Source organism: the organism of the source record quoted next, unplaced genomic scaffold, assembly GCF_019419815.1.
Source record: "Pyrus x bretschneideri cultivar Hongxiangsu unplaced genomic scaffold, Pyrus_bretschneideri_v1 Contig1, whole genome shotgun sequence".
Lineage (NCBI taxonomy): Eukaryota > Viridiplantae > Streptophyta > Magnoliopsida > Rosales > Rosaceae > Pyrus > Pyrus x bretschneideri.
The window spans coordinates 3,938,081-3,946,350 of NW_025999390.1; positions in this window are offsets into that span (position 1 = coordinate 3,938,081).

Genomic DNA, 8,270 nt, shown 5'->3' on the forward strand with positions numbered 1-8,270 from the left:
CATTTAGGGCTAACATCACCTTAAAATAATTTCTTAAAGACAATTTTGCCCTAATTATTAATTACTTTATGAAAAATCCTTTATAAATAAATAGAATAAAAATTCAAATTAAAATCTTACATTAAACAATAAAAGGAAATAAAAGAAAATTGAAGAAATTTTGTTACCTTCTTCCTCTACGCTGTTAATTCATTTCCCAATCCTCTTTTCTTAATTGGAAGAATGCTAGCTGTAACATCCCATATCGCCCAGGGGAGTGATCCTTAAATGTATATTCTCATCCCTACCTAGCACGAGGCCTTTTGGGAGCTCATTGGCTTCGGGTTCCGTAGGAACTCCGAAGTTAAGCGAGAAGGGGGCTAGAGCAATCCCATGATGGGTGACCCACTGGGAAGTTGCTCGTGAGTTCCCAAAAACAAAACCGTGAGGGAATGGTAAACCCAAAGCGAACAATATCGTGCTACGGTGGTGGAGCGAGCCCGGGAAGTGGCCCTCCTGGTCCGAGATGTGACAATTTGGTATCAGAGCCTAACCCTGGCCGTGGTGTGCCGACGAGGACGTCGGGCCCCTAAGCAAGTGGATTGTAACATCCCACATCGCCCAGGGAAGTGATCCTTAAATGTATATTCCCATCCCTACATAGCACGAGGCCTTTTGGGAGCTCACTGGCTTTGGGTTCCGTAGGAACTTTGAAGTTAAACGAGAAAAGGGTTAGAGCAATCTCATGATGGGTGACCCACTGAGAAGTTGCTCGTGAGTTCCCAAAAATAAAACTGTGAGGGAATGGTAAGCCTAAAGCGGACAATATCGTGCTACAGTGGTGGAGCGGGCCCGGGAAGTGGTCCCCCCGGTAGCACGAGGCCTTTTGGGAGCTCACTGGCTTCGGGTTTCGTAGGAACTCTGAAGTTAAGCGAGAATGGGGTTAGAGCAATCCCATGATGGGTGACCCACTGGGAAGTTGCTCGTGAGTTCCCAAAAACAAAACCGTGAGGGAATGGTAAGCCCAAAGTGGACAATATCGTGCTACGGTGGTGGAGCGGGCCTGGGAAAGTGGTCCCCCCCAGTCCAGGATGTGACACTAGCAGAACAAATCTTTCTTCTGTTAAATCCTTTGGGAGTTTCAGAGTATAAATGTGGTCGAGTAATTTCTTCCAAGAAGCCAAATCAGGTACTTTTCTCCATTTTTGAAATCAAGGCTTTCTTCCATATCGTTTTCTCGTCGAAATTGGTTTCAGTTTGGGTGAACAAGGAGTGAAAGAGGTTGACGAAAAGATAGGGGTGGTGATTTGAGGACAAGAACAGAAAGAAAAAAAAATTGAGAGAAAGATCCAAAGATGCATAGTGAAAGATTCGAAGAGGGTATGAAACTATGATTGGCCAAATAGTTAAAGTAGTTTTGTGTAATTTACCCAAAAAAATAAGTGAAAATATAGTAGTGAGGCTCAAAACATTGTTAAAATGGGATTCCACCCTCAAGAATATAGCAGAAAGTATTACTATAATTTTCAAACTTCACGGTGAGGTGAAGGTGAAAATAAATAGTTTGAACGACAATTTATGTACAAATTTGTAAAAATTGACAATAAACCGTGAGTGTTAACCCACGTTTTTTGTCAAAAACACAAATTTTTTATTTTCGCAAAATATTTTCCTTCAGCATTAAGAAAAAAATTATAAGGCATTTGGAAGCGGATTTACGATTTGTTGAGCAACAATTGTACACCTAGTAGACTATTTAAGTCGAAAACTAAAATAATAAGTGAAAAATATGAGGCCCAATGTGACATCCCACATCGCCCAGGGGAGTGATCCTTATATGTATATTCCCATTCTTACCTAGCACGAGGCCTTTTGGGAGCTCACTGGCTTCGGGTTCCGTTGGAACTCCGAAGTTAAGCGAGAAGGGGGCTTGAGCAATCCCATGATGGGTGAGCCACTGGGAAGTTGCTCGTGAGTTCCCAAAAACAAAACCGTGAGGGAATGGTAAGCCCAAAACGGACAATATCGTGCTACGGTAGTGGAGCGGGCTCGGGAAGTGGTCCGCCCCGGGCCGAGATGTGACAATTTGGTATCAGAGCCTAACCCTGGCCGCGTGTGTGCCGACGAGGATGTCGGACCCCTAAGGGGGGTGGATTGTGACATCCCACATCGCCCAGGGGAGTGATCCTTATATGTATATTCCCATCCTTACCTAGCACGAGGCCTTTTGGGAGCTCACTGGCTTCGGGTTCCGTTGGAACTTCGAAGTTAAGCGAGAATGGGGCTTGAGCAATCCCATGATGGGTGACCCACTGGGAAGTTGCTCGTGAGTTCCCAAAAACAAAACCGTGAGGGAATGGTAAGCCCAAAGCAGGACAATATCGTGCTACGGTAGTGTGCGGGCCCGGGAAGTGGTCCGCCCCGGGCCTGGGATGTGACACCTAAAACATTGTTAAAATAGGGTTCCACCCTCAAGAATACTAACGGAAAGTATTACTTTAATTTTCTAACTTCACGTTGAAGCGAATCTGAAAATAAGTTGTTTAAACGACGATTTATGTACGAATTTGTAAAAACCGATTAAAACCCGTGAGTGTAACACACATTTTTTTTTTTTCAAAAATGCAAATTTTTTATTTTAGTGAAATATTTTCCGTGAGTATAAAGGAAAATTTTATAAGGCATTTGGAAGTGGATTTACGATTTATTGGGCACCAAATGTATATTTAGTAGAGTATTTAAGTCGACCTAAAAAAATATGAAAAATATAATAGTGAGGCTTAAAACATTGTTAAAATATGGTTCCACCCTCAAGAATATTAACGGAAAGTATTACTTTAATTTTCAAACTTCACGGTGAGGCGAGGGTGAAAATAAATAGTTTGAACGACAATTTATGTACGAATTTATAAAAATCGTGCGTTTTAACCCACGTTTTTTTTGTCAAAAATGCAATTTTTTTGTTCTCGTGAAACATATAGTAGTGAAGCCCAAAACATATGTATATTTAGTAGACTATTTAAGTCGAAAACTAAAAAAATAAGTGAAACATATAGTAGTGAAGCCCAAAACATTGTTAAAATTGGGTTCCACCCTCTAAAATATTAACGGAAAGTATTACTTTAGTTTTCAAACTTCAAGGTGGGCAAATGTGAAAATAAATTGTTTGAACGACGATTTATATACGACTTTGTAAAAACTAACTAAAGACCATAGGTGTTAACTCACATTTTTTGTCAAAAACGCAAAAATAAAAAAAAATCACGAAATATTTTCCGTGAGCATTAAGGAATATTTTATAAGGCATTTTGAAGCAGATTTCTGATTTATTGATCAACAAATGTATATTTAGTAGACTATTTAAGTCGAAAACTAAATGAATAGTGAAAAATATAGTAGTGAAGGAAAAAATATTATTAAAATGGGGTTCTGCCTTCAACAATATTAACATAAAGTATTACTTTAATTTTCAAACTTCACAGTGAAGCGAAGGTGAAAATAAAGAGTTTGAACGACTGATTTATGTATGAATTTTAAAAACTAACAAAAAAGTGAGTGTTAACCCACTTTTTGTCAAAATTGCAAATTTTTTTTTTTTTGCGAAATATTTTTCACGAGCATTAAGAAAAATTTATAAGGCATTTAGAAGCGGATATACGATTTATTGTGCATATTTAGTAGACTATTTAAGTCGAAAACTAAAAAAATGAGTGAAAAGTGTAGTAGGGAGGCCTAAAATATTGTTAAAATGGAGTTCCACCCTTAAGAATATAACAGAAAGTATTACTATAATTTTCAAACTTCACGGTTAGGCGTTTGAACGACGATTTATGTACAAATTTGTAAAAACCGACAAAAAACCGTGAGTGTTAACCTTTTTTTAATGCAAATATTATACTTTGTGAAATAATTTCCGTGAGCATTAAGGCAAATTTATAAGGCAGCTGGAAGCAGACTTAAGATTTTTTTAGCAACAAATGTATATTTAGTAGACTATTTAAGTTGAAAACAAAAAAAAGAGTGAAAATATAGTAGTGCCAAAATATTGTTAAAATTGGGCTGCACCCTCAAGAATATAACGGAAAGTATTACTATAATTTTCAAACATCATGGTGAGGCGAAGTTTAAAAGAAATAGTTTGACCCATGTTATTTTGTCAAAAATGCAAATGTTTTATTTTCGCAAAATGTTTTTTGTGAGCATTGAGGAAAATTTTATAAGGCATATGTATTTACGATTTATTAAGCAACAAATGCATATTTAGTAGACTATTTAAGTCCAAAACTAAAAAATGGGTGAAAAATGTAGTAGTGAGGCCCAAAATATTGTTAAAATGGGGTTCCACCCTCAACAATATTAACAGAAAGTATTATTTTAATTTTCAAACTTCACAGTGAGGCAAATGTAAAAATAAAGAGTTTGAACGATGATTTATGTACAAATTTGTAAAAACAGAGTACAAATTGTCGGTGTGAACGAAATATTTTCCATGAGCATTAAGGAAATTTTATAAGGCATTTGGAAGTGGATTTACAATTTATTGGGCATATTTAGTAGACTATTTAAGTCGAAAACTAAAAAAAATGAGTGAAAACTGTAGTAGTGAGGTCCAAAACATTGTTAGAATGGGGTTCCACCCTCAAGAACATAACAAGAAGTATTACTATAATTTTCAAACTTCACGATTAGGTGAAGTTGAAAATAAATAGCCTGAACGACGATTTATGTTCAAATTTGTAGAAATCGACTAAAAACTATGAGTATTAACCCACGTTTTCTATAAAAAAAATGCAAATATTTATTTTTTGAAATATTTGTGAGCATTAAGGAAAATTTTATAAGGTAATTGGCAGCGGATTTACGATTTATCAAGCAACAAATGGAATATTTAGTAGACTATTTAAGCGAAAACTAAAAAATTAAGTGGAAAATATAGTAGTAAGGCCCAAAACATTGTTAAAATTGGGTTCCTCCCTCCAAAATATTAACGGAAAGTATTACTTTATTTTTCAAACTTCACAGTGAGGCGACGGTGAAAATAAATAGTTTGAACGACGATTTATGTACGAATTTATAAAAGTCGACAAAAAACTGTGAGTGTTAATGTCACATCCCGACCCGGGGCGGTTCACTTCCCAGGCCCGCTCCACCACCGTAGCACGATATTTGTCCGCTTTGGGCTTACCATTCCTTCACGGTTTTGTTTTTGGGAACTCATGAGCAACTTCCCAGTGGGTCACCCATCATGGGATTGCTCTAGCCCCCTTCTCGCTTAACTTCGAAGTTCCAACGGAACCCGAAGCCAGTGAGCTCCCAAAAGGCTTTGTGCTAGGTAAAGATGGGAATATACATATAAGGATCACTCCCCTGGGCGATGTGGGATGTCACAATCCACCCCCCTTAGGGGCTCGAAATCCTCGTCGGCACACCACGACCAGGGTTAGGCTCTGATACCAATTTGTCACATCCTGGCCCGGGCTCTAGCCCCCTTCTCGCTTAACTTCGAAGTTCCCACGGAACCCGAAGCCAGTGAACTCCCAAAGGGCCTTGTGCTAGGTAGAGATGGGAATATACATATAAGGATCACTCCCCTGGACGATGTGGGATGTCACAATCTACCCCCCTTAGGGGCCCAACGTCCTCGTCAGCACACTACGACCAGGGTTAGGCTCTGATACCAATTGTCATATCCCGGCCTGGGGTGGTTCATTTCCCGGGCCCGCTCCACCACCGTAGCACGATATTGTCCACTTTGGGCTTGCCATTCCCTCACAGTTTTGTTTTTGGGAACTCACGAGCAACTTCCCAGTGGGTCACCCATCATGGGATTGCTCTAACCCCCTTCTCGCTTAACTTTGAAGTTCCCACGGAACCCGAAGCCAGTGAGCTCCCAAAAGGCCTTGTGCTAGGTAGAGATGGGAATATACATATAAGGATCACTTCCCCGGGCGATGTGGGATGTCACAATTAACCTACATTGTTTTGTCAAAAATGCAAATTTTTTATTTTCGCAAAATATTTTATGTGAGCATTAAGCAAAATTTATAAGGCATTTGAAAGTGGTTTTGCAATTTATTGAGCAACAATTGTATATTTAGTAGACTATTTAAATCGAAAAAAAAAAGAGAAAAATATAATAGTAAGGCCCAAAACATTGTTAAAATCGGGTTCCACCATCAAGAATTTAACAAAAGTATTACTATAATTTTCAAATCTCATGATAAGGCGAAGGTGAAAATAAATAGTTTTAAGGACGATTTATTTACGAATTTGTGGAAACTGACTAAAAACCATGAGTGACCCACGTTTTTTTTGTCAAAAATGTAATTTTTTTTTTTGGTGAAATATTTTCCGTCAGCATTAAGGAAAATTTGTAAGGCAGTTGGCAGTGCATTTGCGATTTATTGAGCAACAAATATATATTTAGTAGACTATTTAAGTTGAAAACTAAAACAATAAGTGAAAAATATAGTAGTGAGGCCCAAGACATTGTTAAAATAGGGTGCACTGTCAACTATATTAACGAAAAGTATTACTGTAATTTTCAAACTTCATTGTGAGGTGAAGGTGAAAATAAAGAGTTTGAACGACGTTTTATGTATGAATTTGTAAAAACTGAGTAAAAATCGTGAGTGTTAACCCACTTTTTTGTCAAAATGAAATTTTTTATTTTCGCGAAATATTTTCCACGAGCGTTAGGGAAAATTTATAAGAAATTTAGAAGACTATTTAAGTCGAAAACTAAAAAATTGAGTGAAATGTGTAGTAGTGAGGCCCAAAACATTGTTAAAATGGGGTTCCACCCTTAAGAATATAACAAAAAGTATTACTATAATTTTCAATCTTCACGATTAGGCGAAGGTGAAAATAAATAGTTTGAACGACGATTTATGTACGAATTTGTAAAAACCCACTAAGAACCGTGAGCGTTAACCCATGTTTTTTGTCAAAAATGAAAATATTTTATTTTCTTGAAATATTTTTCGGTAAGCATTAAGGAAAATTTATAAGGTAGTTGGAAGCAAATTTACGATTTATTGAGCAACAAATGTATATTTAATAGACTATTTAAGTCAAAAACAAAAAAAAAAGTGAAAAATATAGTATTGAGGTCCAAAACATTGTTAAAATGGGGTTCCACCCTCAAGAATATAACGGAAAGTATTATTCTAATTTTCAAACATCAAGATGAGGCGAAGTGAAAAGAAATAGTTTGAACGGCAATTTATGTACGAATTTTTAAAACTGACTAAAAACCATGAGTGTTAACCCACGTTTTTTGTCAAAATTGCAAATTTTTTATTTTCGCAAAATATTTTTCGTGAGCATTATTAATGAAAATTTTATAAGGCATATAGAAGTGGATATATGATATCTTGACCAACAAATATATATTTAGTAGACTTTTTTCGCGAAATATTTTCAGTGAGCATCAAGCAAAATTTTATAAGGCATTTGGAAGTAGATTTCCGATTTATTGAGCAACAATTGTATATTTTGTAGACTATTTAAGTCAAAAACTAAATAAATTAGTGAAAAATATAATAGTGAGGCCCAAAACATTGTTGAATGGGTTCCACCCTCAACAATATTAACGGAAAGTATTACTTTAATTTTCAAACTTCACGGTGAGTCAAAGGTGAAAATAAATAGTTTGAACGATGATTTATGTACGAGTTTGTAAAAGCCAACTAAAAACCATAAGTCTTAACCCACGTTTTTTTTGTCAAAAATGCAAAGTTTTTATTTTTGTGAAATATTTTTCATGAGCAATAAAGAAAATTTATAACACATTTTGAAGCGGTTTTATGGTTTTTGAGAAATAAATGTCTATTTAGTAGAATATTTAACGGCAAAAGCAAAAAAAAAAAAAAAAGAGTGAAAACTGTAGTTGTGAGGCTCAAAACATTGTTAAAATCGGGTTCAACCCTCAAGAATATCAACGGAACATCTTACCTTAATTTTCAAAACCTCATGGTGAGGCGAAGGTGAAAAGAAGTAGATTGTACTATGATTTATGTACGAATTTGCAAAACGGATTAAAAACGTGAGTAACCCACGTTTTTTTGTCAAAGACGCAAATTTTTTATTTTCACAAAATATTTTCCGTGACAATAATGGAAAACTTTGTAAGGAATGTGGAAGTGGATTTACAATGTATTGAACAACAAATATATATTTAGTAGAATATTTAAGCTGAAAAATAAAAAATAAAAAGTGAAAATATATTAGTGAGACCCAAAAATAAGGTTTTACCCTCAAGAATCTCAACGGAAAGTCTTATGTTAATT